A 15,115-nucleotide genomic window follows, 5' to 3' on the forward strand; every position below is an offset into this window, starting at 1 on the left:
GATATAATGAGGAGTAATGGTCTCAAGTTGCAGTGGGGGACGTTTAGGTTGGATATTAGGAAAAACTTTTTCACTAGGAGGGTGGTGAAGCACTGGAATGTGTTACCTAGGGAGGTGGTGGAATCTCCTTCTGTCATAAATATAAAGGGAAGGGTAAACACCTTTAAATCCCTCCAGGCCAGAGGAAAAACCCTTTCACCTGTAAAAGGTTAAGAAGCTAAGACAACCTCACTGGCACCTGACCAAAATGACCAATGAGGAGACAAGATACTTTCAAAGCCCGGGGGAGGGAGGGGAGGGGAGAAAGGGTTCTCTCTGTCTGTGTGATGTTTTTGCCGGGACCAGAGCGGGAATGCAGGTCAGAACTCCTGTAAAGGGTTAATAAGCAATCTAGTTAGATATGCGTTAGATTCTGTTTTGTTTAAATTACTGATAAAATAAGTTGTGCTGAATGGAATGTATATTCCTGCTTTTGTGTCTTTTTGCAACTTAAGGTTTTGCCTAGAGGGATTCTCTATGTTTTGAATCTGATTACCCTGTAAGGTATTTACCATCCTGATTTTACAGAGGTGATTCCTTTACTTTTTCTTTAATTAAAATTCTTCTTTTAAGAACCTGATTGCTTTTTCATTGTTCTTAAGATCCCAGGGTTTGGGTCTGTGTTCACCTCTGCAAATTGGTGAGGATTTTTTATCAAGCCTTCCCCAGGAAAGGGGGTGTAGGGCTTGGGGGGATTTTGGGGGGAAAAGACGTTTCCAAGTGGGTTCTTTCCCTGTTATATTTGTTAGACGCTTGGTGGTGGCAGCAATAAAGTCCAGGGGCAAAAGGTAAAATAGTTGTACCTTGGGGAAGTTTTAACCTAAGCTGGTAAAAATAAGCTTAGGGGTTTTTTCATGCAGGTCTCCACATCTGTACCCTAGAGTTCAGAGTGGGGAAAGAACCTTGACACCTTCCTTTGAGGTTTTTAAGATCAGGCTTGACAAAGCCCTGGCTGGGATGATTTAGTTGGGGATTGGTCCTGATTTGAGCAGGGGGTTGGACTAGATGACCTCCTGAGGTCCTTCCAACCCTGATATTCTATGATTCTATTAAATTTTTCTTTTGAGCATTAGTGCTGCCTTTCGAGAAGCATCACTTATTCTGGTGTATATTGTACACAAATTGCATATGCATATTGTATCATGGCACCCATTACCCTAGCATCTGAGCACCTCACAATCTAGAATATATTTACCCTAGCAACAACCCTGTCAGGTAGGGATGTACTATTAATCCAGTATTACAGATGGGAGATCCAAGCACAGACTGTCAGAGGCATGAAGTTCTGGAACAACCTTCCAAGGGGAGAAGTGGAGGCAAAAAACCTAACTGGCTTCAAGACTGAGCTGGATATGTTTATGGAGGGGATGGAATGATGGGACTGCCTACGATGGCATGTGACCCATTGGCAATTACCAGTAGCAGAAATCCCCGACTGCTGGAGATGGGACACTAGATGGGGAGGGCTCTGAGCTACTACAGAGAATTCTTTCCCAGGCATCTGCCTGGTGGGTCTTGCCCACATGCTCAGAGTCTAACTGATCACCATATTTGGGGTTGGGTTGGAGTTTTCCCCTAGGGCAGAATGGCCGAGGCATGAGTCACTTGCAGGTTTAAATTAGAGTAAATGGTGGATTGTCTGTAACTTGAAGTCTTTAAATCAAGATTTGAGGTCTTCAGTAACTCAGCCAGAAGTGAGGGGTCTGTTACAGGAGTGGGTGGTGAGGTTCTGTGGCCTGCAATGTGCCGGAGGTCAGACTAGATGAACACAATAGTCCCTTCTGTCCTTTGAGTCTATGAGACAGAGTAAATGAGTTGCACAGGAAGTCTGTGGAAGAGTAAAGGATTGAACCTGGCTCTCCTGAGATCCATGCTGGCACCCTAACCACTAGACTAGCCTTCCTCTTTTTGCATGGCTATGAATAGGTATATTTTATGAGATGAGTCTGTTTTCTAGTGAATATATTCAGCTAATCAGTCTACTAGACTGTGTGAATTTTTCTAAAATTTGTTAAAAATTTTGTTTTTCTTAATTTTACTTAATTCGCCTTGTGATAAGCAATATGTTAATATGTACTTAATCTCAGAATATTATCACAGCAACATGCGTAATGGGATTTTCGAAAGCTATGAGATGCCAGACTCTCATTGAAATCTGTCAGCTCCAGCAGGCACCTAAGTACCTTTTAAAGAACTGGCTATTTGTCATCAAAATCTGTCTGGAACAACTGACAGTACATTGTTACACCTCCATTTGCAATAAAAATCCACACGTTCATCCATATAGTGTAATTTTACTTAGAGCCTGATTTTTGTGGAGCACTTACTGACATGGACAACCACTTGTGAATAGTCCCACTGGATTCAAATTGTGTGTGTGTGTGTGTGTGTGTGTGTGTAAATAAGGTTGTTTCACCCATATGCTAAGGGTTGGACAATTGGGTTGTTAATCTGGATTTAACAGGGGCACAAGGGCCTAGGCTTCCCCAGGGTTGCCAAAACCTGCAGCTTATAGACTAGATATTTCTTAGTATGAGCTGCTGTTTCCCAGAAAAACAAATTGTGCACATACATGAAAAAATATGTAATATTCCATTGTCTAGGAAGGTGCATTAATCAACCTTGTTATAACACTGATGCTTATCGAAGGTCATGCCCCATGCCGTCAGGTGGAGGCAAATCTTTACACAATGTGTAATTAGACTATGGAACTCACTGCCACAGGAAGTTGGTGGTGCCAAGAGTCTATCAAGATTCAAAAAGAGATTGAACATTTGTATGGATATCAAGAAAATCCTGAGTTATCATAATTAGGTATAAATATTGGAAGAGATATTAAACCTCATGATTCAAGGTTTAAGCCAACCTGTAACTATTAGAAACCAGGGCGAGAGCTATTGATGGGGGCAAATTATCCCATGTCTCCCTATTCTGCGGTTCTTGCACCTTCCTCTGAAGTAGCTGATACTGGACTAGATATACCTCAGATCTGATACACTATGGCAATTGCTATGTTCCTAAACCTCTCAATTCTCTCAGCCCAAGTATCAAAAATGTCTAATCACCATAATATTTAGATATGCCTGAGGACACATAATCACATAGTGAAAATTCTCTTAAACCTCTGCTGTGGATGAAGTGCAGAGGTGAAAGTAAGCTGGTACGGTCCGGTACGGCTTACTGGCAAGAGCCAGTACACAGCTGACTGTACCAGCAGTGGGCAGCTTCCTTGGCTGGCAATTTAAAGGGCCCGGGGTTCCTGGCAGCAGACGGAGCTCCGGGCCCTTTAAATCGCCACCAGAGTCCTGCTGCCAGAGCCCCGGGGTAGCAGCGGCGGCCTGGAGCCCCAGGCCCTTTAAATCGCTGCCCGAGCCCCAGGGCTCCCAGCTGTCGCCGTAGGTACCGCTACCATGGGGCTCCGGCGGTGATTTAAAGGGCCCAGGGCTCCCAACCGTCGCTACCACAGCAGGAGCCCGGGCCTTTTAAATCTCGAGTTAAAGGGCCTGGGGATTTAAAGGTCCCACCACCACCTTTTGGTTGAGGACCCACTCCCCTGCTCAGGACTCCGGGGTACCGGTAAGTCCTTTAAGTTACTTTCACCCCGACAAAGTGGGTTCCAAGTGGAAGATATGGAGAGAAGGCAATACAGTCCAACTATTGTACATCTCCATAGCAAATAGATGGATGGAAACGTATAAAACTGTTCTGAATCTAATATATAATATTTATTGCAAGTAAGATTTGCCTCAAAGCAGTGGGACATGGGCAGCACTGACTAGTGGCTGAGTTATTACCTGCATATTCCTGAAATAGCTTTGCATTGCAATGCAAATGGCACATGTTAAGTGTGAAGGTAAAACATTTGTCTTAATTTTGTATATTGCACTTTAAAAAAAAAAAGGTATTTTCTTGATGAAATTTTTTTAAAGCAATTCCAAAGTAATAACTTTATAGTTAAAAATTTCATGAGAATGTCACCTGGGCTTGCATTCAGAATGACTACAATAATACCCTTTGTTTGATTTAGAATATAGGAAGCAGAGAGGTTTATGATGGATGCACGTTAGCATGACTAAACCAGAGACTTATCCTGACTGTGACTCATCAGTGAGAAACTGAGGGGAGATATTTGAAATTGGCATTACTTTGATTAATACGTGAACCTTTCTTCATAGTAGAATTAGAAGTTGCAGATATCCTTAGCTAGCTCAACTCTAATTTTAAAAATGTAATAAGATAATGATTTTTTTTTCAAAATAAGAAAGTAATCATTCTGTTCTCCAAATGATTGAAACAATCAAAGTAAAGAGCCATGCAAATCTAAACTTTGTTGACACTTCAAAATAGTCTTTTATTACTCTGAATTGTAAATTAATTGTCTTGCAACCTACCTCTAACCTGGTAAAAACATGTTTGTTTATATAGAATGTTGTGTGAGAGACTTTCTTTGGTAATGCATTGTTAGATTTAATCTCTTTTTACCATAGGTGAGATTGAAGACATTTTAGGTAGTACTAAATTAATGTATACAATAACTGGCCTGACATTTTTTTGTTTGTAGGAAGGGTACATAGTAATTCCTTTGACGTTTGTAACTCATTGACACTATACTGCTTCTTGCATTAAAGGCTTGAGCTTTATTAACATTTTTACCAGAAATAGTAATCTATTAGTATAGTTGTATAAAAGCTAGGGATATATGGATGTGCTAGTTGTCATTGTTTGTTGGGTGATATTCACACCTCTTTTGTATCCAGAAATACAGGCCAAATTTTAAATATTGAGTGCTTAAAGTTAATCCATGTTTAGGCACCTGAAAGGAGTAGACTGACTTTCAATATGCTGATTCCCCTGCCAGTTCCCTGATAATAAGACCAGAATGATAAGATTGGAGTAAACAGTTCAGCTTGTTCCTCTCCCAATACTATTTAATATGAATAAGGGTAACTACATAAAAATGAGGAGGCTAGTTAAATGGAAATGAAAAGGAATAGTCATCAGAGTGAAATGTCTGTAAGCTGCATGGAAACTTTTAAAAACACCACATCAGAGGTGCAAAGTAAATGTATATCCCAAATAATGCACACACACACCATGAGGACCAAAAACAATGCCACCATTTCTAAACAGAGTAAAAGCAGCTGTTAGAGACAAAAGTGCATCCTTTAAAAATTGGATGTCAAATCCTACTGAGAAAAATAGAAAGGAGCATAAATTCTAGCAAGTCAAGTGTTAAAGTATAATTAGGCAGGCCAAAAAGAATTTGAAGAGCAACTATTAAAAGATACAAAAATATTTTTGCTATTAGTTTTTAAGTACATAAGGAGCAGGAAGGCAGCCAAACAATCAGTGGGGCCACAGGATGATGGAAGTGGTAAAGGACCACTCAGGGAAGTCACGGCCATCGCAGAGAAGCTAGATGTATTGTTTGCACTGGTCTTCACTGCGGAGGATTGAGGGAGACTTCCACACCTGAGCCATTCTTTTTAGGTGACAAATCTGAGGAACTGTCCCAGATTGAGACATCATTAGAGGAGGTTTTGGAACAAATTGATAAACTAAACAGTAATAAGTCACCAGGACCAGAGAGTATTCACCCAAGATTTCTGAAGGAACTCAAATATGAAATTGCAGAACTACTACTGTGGCATGTAACCTATCATTTAAATCAGCCTCTGTACCAGGTGACCGGAGGGTAGCTAAAGTAAAGCCAATTTTTTAAAAAGGCTCCAGAGGCGATCCTGGCAAGTACAGGCCCATAAGCCTAACTTCAGAACCAGACAAATTGTTTGAAACTATAGTAAAGAACAGAATTATCAAACAGATAAGTAGAATATGGTGGGGAAGAGTCAACATGACTTTTGTAAAGGGAAATCATGCTTCATCAAGCTATTCAAATTCTTGGAGGGTGACAACAAGCATGTGGACAAGAGTGATCCAGTGGATATAGCGTACTTGGATGTTTAGAAAGCCTTTAACAAGGTTCCTCACCAAAGGCTTTTAAGCAAAGTAAACAGCCATGGGATAAGAGGGAAGGGCCTCTCATGGGTTGGTAACTGGTTAAACCAGGGGTGGGCAAACTTTTTGGCCCGAGAACCACATCCAGGTATGGAAATTGTAGGGCGGGCCATGAATGCTCACGAAATCGGGGTTTGGGGTGCAGGAGGGGGTGAGGGCTCTAGGGTGGGGCCAGAAATGTGGAGTTCAGGGTATGGGAGGGGGCTCTGGACTGGGGCAGGTGGTTGGGGTGAGGGCTCAAGCTGGTAGTGCAGGCTCTGGGCTGGGACCAAGGGGTTCAGAGGACAGGAGGGGGATCAGGGCTAGGGCAGGGGGTTGGGGCACAGGAGGGGGTCAGGAGTGTAGGCTCTGGGCAGGGCTTAACTCAAGCAGCTTCCAGAAGCAGCTTGTCCCCCCTCCAGCTCCTACACAGAGGCGTGGCCAGGCATCTGTGTGGGCTACCCTGTCCGCAGGCGCCACCCCTGCAGCTTCCATTGGCCCCCTGACTGCCCCTATGCATAGAAGTGAGAGCGGGGACATGCCACTGCTTCCGGGAGCCGCACAGAGCCATGGCATGGGCAGAGCAGGGCAAGCCCTGGACCCTACTCCCCAGCAGGATCTCGAGGGCCAGATTAAAACATCTGAAGGGCTGGATGTGGCCCCCGGGCCGTAGTTTGCCCACCCCTGGGTTAAAAGATAGGAAACAAAGGGTAGGAATAAATGGTCAGTTTTCACAGTGCAGAAAGGTAAATTATGGGGTTCCTAAAGGATCTGTACTGGGACCAGTGCTCTTCAACATATCCACAAATGGTCTGGAAAAGGGGGTAAACAGTGAGATGGCAAAGTTTGCAGACAATAGAAAATTATTCAAGATCGTTACATCCAAAGCTGACTGTGAAGAGTTACAAAGGGAACTCACAAAACTGGCTGACTGGGCAACAAAATGGCAAATGAAATTCAAAGTTGATAAATGCAGAGTAATGAACATTGGCAAACATAATCTCAACTATACAAAGTAAATGATGGGGTCTGAGTCAGCTGTTACCACTCAAGAAAGGGATCTTGGAGCAGATTGTGGATAGTTCTCTGAAAACATCTGTTCAATGTGCAGTGGCAGTCAAGTAAGCTAAAAATTTTAGGAAAAGGATAGACAATAAGGCAGAAAATATAATAATACCACTACATAAATTCATGGCATGACTACACCTTAAGTACTGTATGCAGCTCTGGCACCCCATCTGAAAAAAAGATATAGTAGGATTAGGAAAAGTGCAGAGAAGGGCAACAAAAATGATTAGTGCTATGGAACAGCTTCCATGTAAAGAGGGATTTAAAAGATTGGGACTGTTCATTTTAGAAAAGAGATGACTAAGGGGGAGTTATGAAAGAGGTCTATAAAATCATTAATGGCTTGACGCAAGTGAATAGGTAAAGGGGTAAATAACCTTTTTCTAACACAAGAACTAAGGATTATCCAATGAAATTAATAGGCAGAAGGTTTAAAACAAGTGTAAGGAAGTACCTCTTCACGCACCTCACAGTCAACCTGTGGAACTCATTGCCAGGGGATGTTGTGAAGGCCAAAAGTATAACTGGGTTTAAAAAAGAGTTTGATCATTCATGGAAGATAGATCTGTCAATGGCTATTAGCCAAGATGGCCAGGAACACAACCCCGTGCTCTAAGTGTCCTTAAACCTCTGACTGCAAGAAGCTGGGACTGCAAGACAGGAGAGATCACTTGATAATTGTCCTATTCTGTTCATTTTGTCTGAATCATCTGGCATTGGCCACTGTCGGAAGACAGGATACTGGGCTAGATGGGCCAATGGTCTGACCCAGTATGGCCATTGTTATGTTCTTAATAAGGCCAACTCTGAAGTCATTTTTCAGTCCTTGGATAAATCTCCATTTGCCTTAGTAAGGATTTCAGGTTCAGGACCAAAGTCACTTTGGGAAAAGACAATCTGATCATTAATATGTTGTTTCTGATTCGCATGTCTGATTGACACTGAAAATCTATCCAAAAATGACCTTCAGAAGTTTTCCAAACAGTAATAGAAAACATATTATTCTGAAGCCATCTCACCCTATTGCATTCTCAAATTGTATTGTCCTACATTAGCTGTAAATGCTGTCTGAATCATTCTACAAAATGCAATCATTAATTTAAATGATTTCATTTTAAAGTATTCAAAAATAAAAAGAATTATCCCTCTGCCCTCAGCTTATCTTCAGAAGTGAGTCAGAGTAAGGCTTAGTATTTGCGGTAGTCATTCTAGCATGCATCCATAATAAAGTTGTCTGCTTCATTGATTCAGATCAAGAACAGGGTATAATTGTGTTGTCATCTCTCCATACCAGATAACATGACATTCATGTGTTACTTTTAAATGACATTTTAATATAGAGGTACTAATAGAAGCCAATAAAAGCAAAGAACTTCAAAGTTAAAGCTTCCTCAGTAAAGAGCTTGTCAAGCTGCTTAAATATGAGCCCCATAAAAAAATCTGAATTTTCCAAAGAGGAGAACCCTTTTTATAGACCAGGATCAGAGTTACTGTCCTAGTCCAGTCACAATCATTGAACAAGCTTTTCCTATTAATTCACATTGAGATGCCATAGGATACCATAAATGTTATATAATGCATAGAGCAGTAATCTAATGTCGTGTACTGTAAATTATGTTAGTCAAAATAGGCTGGAAAGTAGCTGGATCTGGCCAGCAAAATAATTCCCCAACATGGGGGAACTCAGGCACCTGGCAGGGCACAGAGTGGGCATTGTTAGTTCCTGTGCCACTCATCCATTCAGCTTTGGAGCAGGGGACATGAAAGAGCAGGACCAGGGGCTGGCCACAACATGCTGCACACTAGCTATGCTCACCGGCATATGATCCTTTAGGGATCATAGCCTGCTAGCGTAAGGTAGAGCAGCCCCCATAGGTTAGATTGGTCCAGTTTAGATTCATGTCTGAATTTAGCCCAAAGGATTTTCAGTCCGAACTTTGAATAACTGTACTTCTCTGGGCGTATGTAAAAACAATTTGTTGCCTATTAAAACAGAATTACGGAGAGTCATCTAAAATGTCTCTGTCACCTTCAGTACTCTGAAGTAAATCAACACAAGAACTATGCAGCAAAAGCACCTGCATGCCTCTTTTATGAATGGTTTTAAAATGTGTAAGACTTGTTTAGCTTGTGGTTTTGGTTTTTAGGGTGGGGTTTTTTGTGGTTTTGGTTTTGTTTTTGGTCACTGTCTCTGCTCACCAGGGTGCTTCTTACAGTTCTAGAACTATTTCTATGGTGGCACATCTGTCTGTATCTTCATTCTGGCCTATACATTTTATGAAACATGCCTTGATCTTTTCCAGTGACATCGATCCAAGCCCTATAATTCCTATATTCATCTTTTTTAAATACTAGCCTTTCATTTTTGGAGTGATATGGAGTCATACAACCTGTGTAGGGCCTTCCTGCTTTCTGTTTAGGATTTGTACCCTGGAAAGCATGTTCTTCCTGGAAGAGCTTTGTAACTCTGGTTTACCTATGTTCCATCACTGTTTCTGCCTCTGGCAGTCTGTTCCATACATGAATTAACTTTTATGTAATGAGATTTTTTTTATACCCCTTTCAGGCCGGGTTCTTTCTCAGCTCTTGGTTTTCAGCTGGTTACATTCATAATAGTTTTATGAAACCCTACTGTGTGTGTTCATTGTTCAAGACTAGCATTCTGGAACTCCTGGGTTCTAATTCTGGCTCTTATGCTGGGTTTGGGGGACCTTGCCTTCTGATGCACCATCAGACAGCTGAAATGTTGCAGCTCTATCATAGATTGTTTTAAAATAAGCATGTATGCTCTCCCTACATCTTTCTTCTCCTACTCCCACATTCCTCATGATCTCTTTTCTCCAGCATCCCTAGATCTAGAATCCTGAACCATAAAACTGTTTTAGGTTTTTCTAAAAAAGAGTCAAAATGCTGCTGCAAAAATCATCTTCCTGGCTCATCATTTCAACTGCATTATGCCTTTCCCCCCTTTCCCTGGCTCCCCCTTCTCCATCACATCAAACACAAACTACTTTCAAGACTCTTATGACTTAACCCCACCTTCTTGTCATCTTTTACATGATATAGAGCCATCAACCCTGTCATAGTGATGCCAGCCTTTATAGCCAATTAGTAAAACTTCCCAAGAAGCACCTTCACTCTTTCACCCATGCCATCCCTTATGCATGGGAGGAGCTCCGTGCAAAGATCTGCAAAGCAACTATGTTGTTATTCTCCTTTAAATGTCTTCTTAATACCCACCTATGCTGTGATGCTTACAAAACACTTGACAATGGTTATGCAGCTGCTGTGCTCTGCCTGGTGCTTATTATGCTAATAGTAATTGTCTCACTGTCACCTTGTGCTCCCTCCATCTGTTTGATGTATTCCCTTGTCTATTGTCATATATTTAGATAGTAAGCTCTTTGGTGCAAGGACCACATTTTTGTTATGTGTACAGTGCCTATTGTAATGTGCCTCCAATCTCTGACTCGGGGCTGGGGGAGCTATCACAGTGTGTGTGTGTATGTATATATATATATATATATATATATATATATATATATATTTAATAATAATTAATTAATTAATAAAGGACTCCGTTGTTGCACTACTATTTGTTTACTTAATTTAAGTCCAAGATCATAACTGAGTAGCTCTAGTTCTCAGGTATTTCTGCTCTGCTAATGCTTGCAATGTGCAGCTTGTATGATACCTGCCGTCTGAGGGTACTACACAAAAATATCCACTTTTCACGAGTAAGCCAATGCCTAGAGTTACCAGACACAATAGGTAAGAAACATGTCTGATCTTTTCTGAACACACCCATAATATCTCTTTTTCTTATCATTAAGTGTAGTGTGTTTCTTTCTATATATATGTGTGAGAGAGACAGAGTCCATGTATTTGCATAACTGATGCCTCTGTTTATCAAACTGTTCATCTTCATAAAAATGGACTTGCAGCATGAACTGAAGATTGGCACTTTTGTATTGTGTGAAAAATGTGTTGGCAGTGGAGTTTTAGGTTTCCTTCAGAAGATATTTGGTCCAGTTTTTTCATTACAGCAGTAGTAAACCCCTAAAATGTTATTGTTAGAAAACGTACAAGTTAAAAAGAGCTGGCTGGCTTTATGCTTGATTAGTTGCTGAAGTGCTGGAAGAAATGTTGCCAAGTGTGGCATGACATCATCTTTCCCCTACACACAGAAAGAGCCCAAAGAAATATCATTTGTCATCAGACTTACACTCTGTAATCTGAAATGCCAGTTTAGTGCCAAGAGCAAAAGGGTATAAAAAAATCAGCCTAAAGAAAATAGTGATGAACAATTCAAATTAAATCAGCTTTTTATGGAAGTTAAAAATAAATAACTAGGATTCGCTTAATTATTACAGTTCAGTGAGAAGAAACTAGACTTAGACTGAGCAGATTTTGCATATTTAACATTTCTTTTATGTTAGCTCCTTATCTATGCAGAAAGACGATTATTTATAAAATCTGACACTGGAATAATATCAGATCTCAGTTGCTGCCTTTTTTGCCTCTAGGTCCAAATCCTGGTCCCTGTGCCAAGCCTGAGTAAAAGAGCTTGGCACAGCAGGGTTCCATGGTGGTTAGCAAAGGGACAGAAACCTCCTCTTGCTCCCTAACCCTAAGGCAACGCAGTCACTATATTGACACTAAAACAGCTTTAGGGTTGTAGTAGCATCTGTGGTTGCGTCACACCCTTCTGCAGTGTGTTTTGCTCAAGGCTTCATGTAGCCATAGATCTATGGGCCAGAGCCTGGCCCCAAGACTCCCTTCTGTAGCAGCAGGGATGAAGCCCCTGTGCACCAGATCTCCACAGTGTGCAAAGGATGTACAGGCCATGTTAAGGCTCCCCACATCCTGCTCACCACTAGGCAAAAGAACCATAATGGCTCTGCTGCTTATTGGGCCTCTACAGCTATGGAGAAAGGGCAGATTTCACTCTTTATCTCACACAGGAAAATAGAGAGAGAGGCAACTACAAATGTAATGATTTTGAACGTGTTTCTTTTTAAATAACAGGCTGATTTGCCAAACAGGAGCTTTAATGTGGCCTTATTTTTAGTAGCTATGCAAAGTGACTTTTATATGATGGACAAGTATAGTTGTGCTGGGGATCAGAGTTGAGTACATGCATTCAGAGTAAAAACCAGATAATCTCCTCTCAAGTGTCTTTCCCTCCACCATAGCATCTGCAAAGTCTCAACCTGAGGATTTGTGCTGGGTAATGGACAGCCTGATTAATCCAACCTATTTCCACTCACTTGCTGATGTGAATTGCTCCCATTATAAGAAAACTGCATGTTTTCTTGTGGATAAAATGAAGTGGATTCAGAACAGGCAATATCTGGAAAGAACAAAAGCTACGTTATCTCTGCTTGTTTTAGCCAGTCTAATTCACTGAAGTTCTGGATATTTCAGGAGAATTTAATACCATGACCTGGGCTTTGGATCCATTTTCCTTCATGGTCAATTAAGGCCATTGGGAGAGTACTGAGTTCGTTGCTGATGGAGATTGCTCATGCCTTCACTGAGGGTGGTGAGATGCTAATAGTTGAAAAGAAACATGTGTTCAGCCTCTGTTCAAAGAGCCATTCCCAGACACTGACAGTCTATATCCATTATTGATTTGACCAGTATCTGATATTCCAGTTTGAGTTAAGATTATGGAAATGATTGTGGTGAGAGAACTCTCACAATATCTTGATTCCTCTGACTTCATTTATCCTTGTCAGTTGGGGTTCTGTCCTGGGTATACACACAACGGCACTCATAGAGAAATCCCATGGGGTAGTGTAATTGCACCTGTGCCCTGAGAATGCTCTCGGGGTTACTATTAAGGTTCTGTGCAGTCATCCCTTTTATTCAATGTGTATCTGAGGCCTTTAGGAGAGTTCATGAGGAGAGATGCGCTGAGGATACCCATCTTTATCGCTATGTCTTTTCCAGCCCAGAGCATGTAATTAAGCGTCTTTCTTGGTGTCTAGGCAAGATTGGGCCCTGGATGAAAATGAATTTGGTTGAGGTTCAATCTAGCTGAGCCTCAGGGGATTATGGCTGGTTGAAGGAAGTAACAAGAGGGTCTGTCCCCTTCTGACTGAGGATAAGCATTAATCATTTATTATCAAAGTTCACAATGTGGGAGTTCTGGTTAAGTTCCATACTACTATTAGACATTGATTATCAGTCACCTAGTCAGATTTGTCCAGCTCTGTCTGTTGAGGAATTTGCAGCCATTGCTCCTGAATGTGGACCTTATTACCATGCCTTTGTCACCTCTAGTCTGGCGGAGAGTGTCCTTTAAATATGTTCAGAAGCTGAAGCAAGTGCAAAATGTGGCAGCCTGCTTGTTAAGTGCACAATCACCAGACATGACACCAACACTTCAGGATCTGCACCTATTGGTTTCTGGGTGGAACTTAAGGTATTGGTTTTGACTTCTAAAGCCCTAAATGGCTTGAGATCTGCCTACCTCATAGATTACCTCTGCCGGCTATGTGATATTGCTTCTGTTGTGATTAGTGGAGGCACTCAGTTTAGAGTTCCCTTCTTTTGTAGGCGAGGAAGCTGCTCTTCCAACCCTAATCTTCTATGAGTCTATGAATCTATGACAGGACATACTCCAAGGTCCTGATATAAAATCCATTGTAGTCAACTGGAATATACTTGACTTCAATGGACTCTTGATCAGACCCTGTGAAGGGTCTGTGACTTTGCAATTCACTCCCCATTCTCTGGTGTGAAATAGCCTGGATTTGCTGATCTTCAGTTCATGCTGCAAGTCCATTTTTAACAGGCATTTGGGAGGGGGAGATTTTGGGCTGGACACAGCATGTGGAGATTTAGGTTTTGTAAAAATTTCTTGCTAATTAACTGTTACTGTTTTGTTAAGAACATAAGAATGGCCAATGGTCCATCTTGCCCAGTACCTGTCTTTCTACAGTGGCCAGTGCCAGGTGCTTCAGAGTGAATGAACAGGGCAGTTATTGAGTGAGTCATCTCCTGACATCCTTCCCATCTTTTTGCAGTCAGAGTTTTAGGTACGCCGAGAGCATGGGATGCATTCCAGACCATCTTGACTAATAGCCATAGATGGACCTATTATCCAGGAACTTGTCTAATTCCTTTTTGAACCCAAATATACTTTTGACCTTTGCAACATACCCTGGCAACAAGTTCCATCAAGTTGACTGTGCAGTGTGTGAAGAAGTACTTCCTTTTGTTTGTTTTAAACCTGCTGACTATTAATCTCATTGGTTGACCCCCTGGTTATTGTGTTATGTGGAGGGGTAAATAGCCCTTCCTTATTTACTTTCTCCACATCATTCATGATTTTCTCGACCTCTATCATATCCCCCCTTAGTTGTCTCTTTTCTAAGCAAAACAATCCCAGTCTTCTAATCTCTCCTCATATGGAAGTTGTTCCATACCCCTAATCATTTTTGCAGCCCTTCTCTGTACTTTTTTCAGATCTAATATATCTTTTGTGAGAAGGGGTGACCAGAACTGCATGCAGTATTCAAGGTATAGGCAAACCATGAATTTATATAGTGACATTATGATATTTTCTGATTTATTATCTATCCCTTTCCTCGTGATTCCCAGCATTCTGTTAGCTTTTTGACTGCTGCTGCACATTGAGCAGATGTTTTCAGAGAACTCTTCACATTGACTCCAAGATCTCTTTCTTGAGTGGTAACAACTAATTTAGATCCCATCATTTTTATAGTTGGGGTTATGTTTTCCAATTTTCAGTAGTTTGCTCTTATCAACTTTGAATTTCATCTGCCATTTTGTTGCCGAGTCACCAAGGGCAACAACCCAGTTTTGTGAGATTCCTTTCTAACTCTTCACAGTCAGTTTTGAGCTTATCTATTTTGAGTAATTTTGTATTATCTGACAACTTTGCCACCTCGCTGTTTACCTCTTTATCCAGCTCATTTATGAATATGTTGAACAGCACTGGTCCCAGGACAGATCTTTGGGGGACCTGAAATTTACCTCT

The 15,115-nt window shown here is 41.3% G+C and overlaps 1 protein-coding gene across 1 annotated transcript in view; it reads left to right on the forward strand.

Annotated features, from left to right (window-relative positions):
• Positions 1-15,115, forward strand: part of MYO3A (myosin IIIA) — a 206,509-nt gene that overhangs the window by 76,770 nt on the left and 114,624 nt on the right. The window lies entirely within an intron of this gene.

The sequence above is a fragment of the Natator depressus genome, chromosome 2 (genome assembly GCF_965152275.1).
Source record: "Natator depressus isolate rNatDep1 chromosome 2, rNatDep2.hap1, whole genome shotgun sequence".
Classification (NCBI taxonomy): Eukaryota; Metazoa; Chordata; order Testudines; family Cheloniidae; genus Natator; species Natator depressus.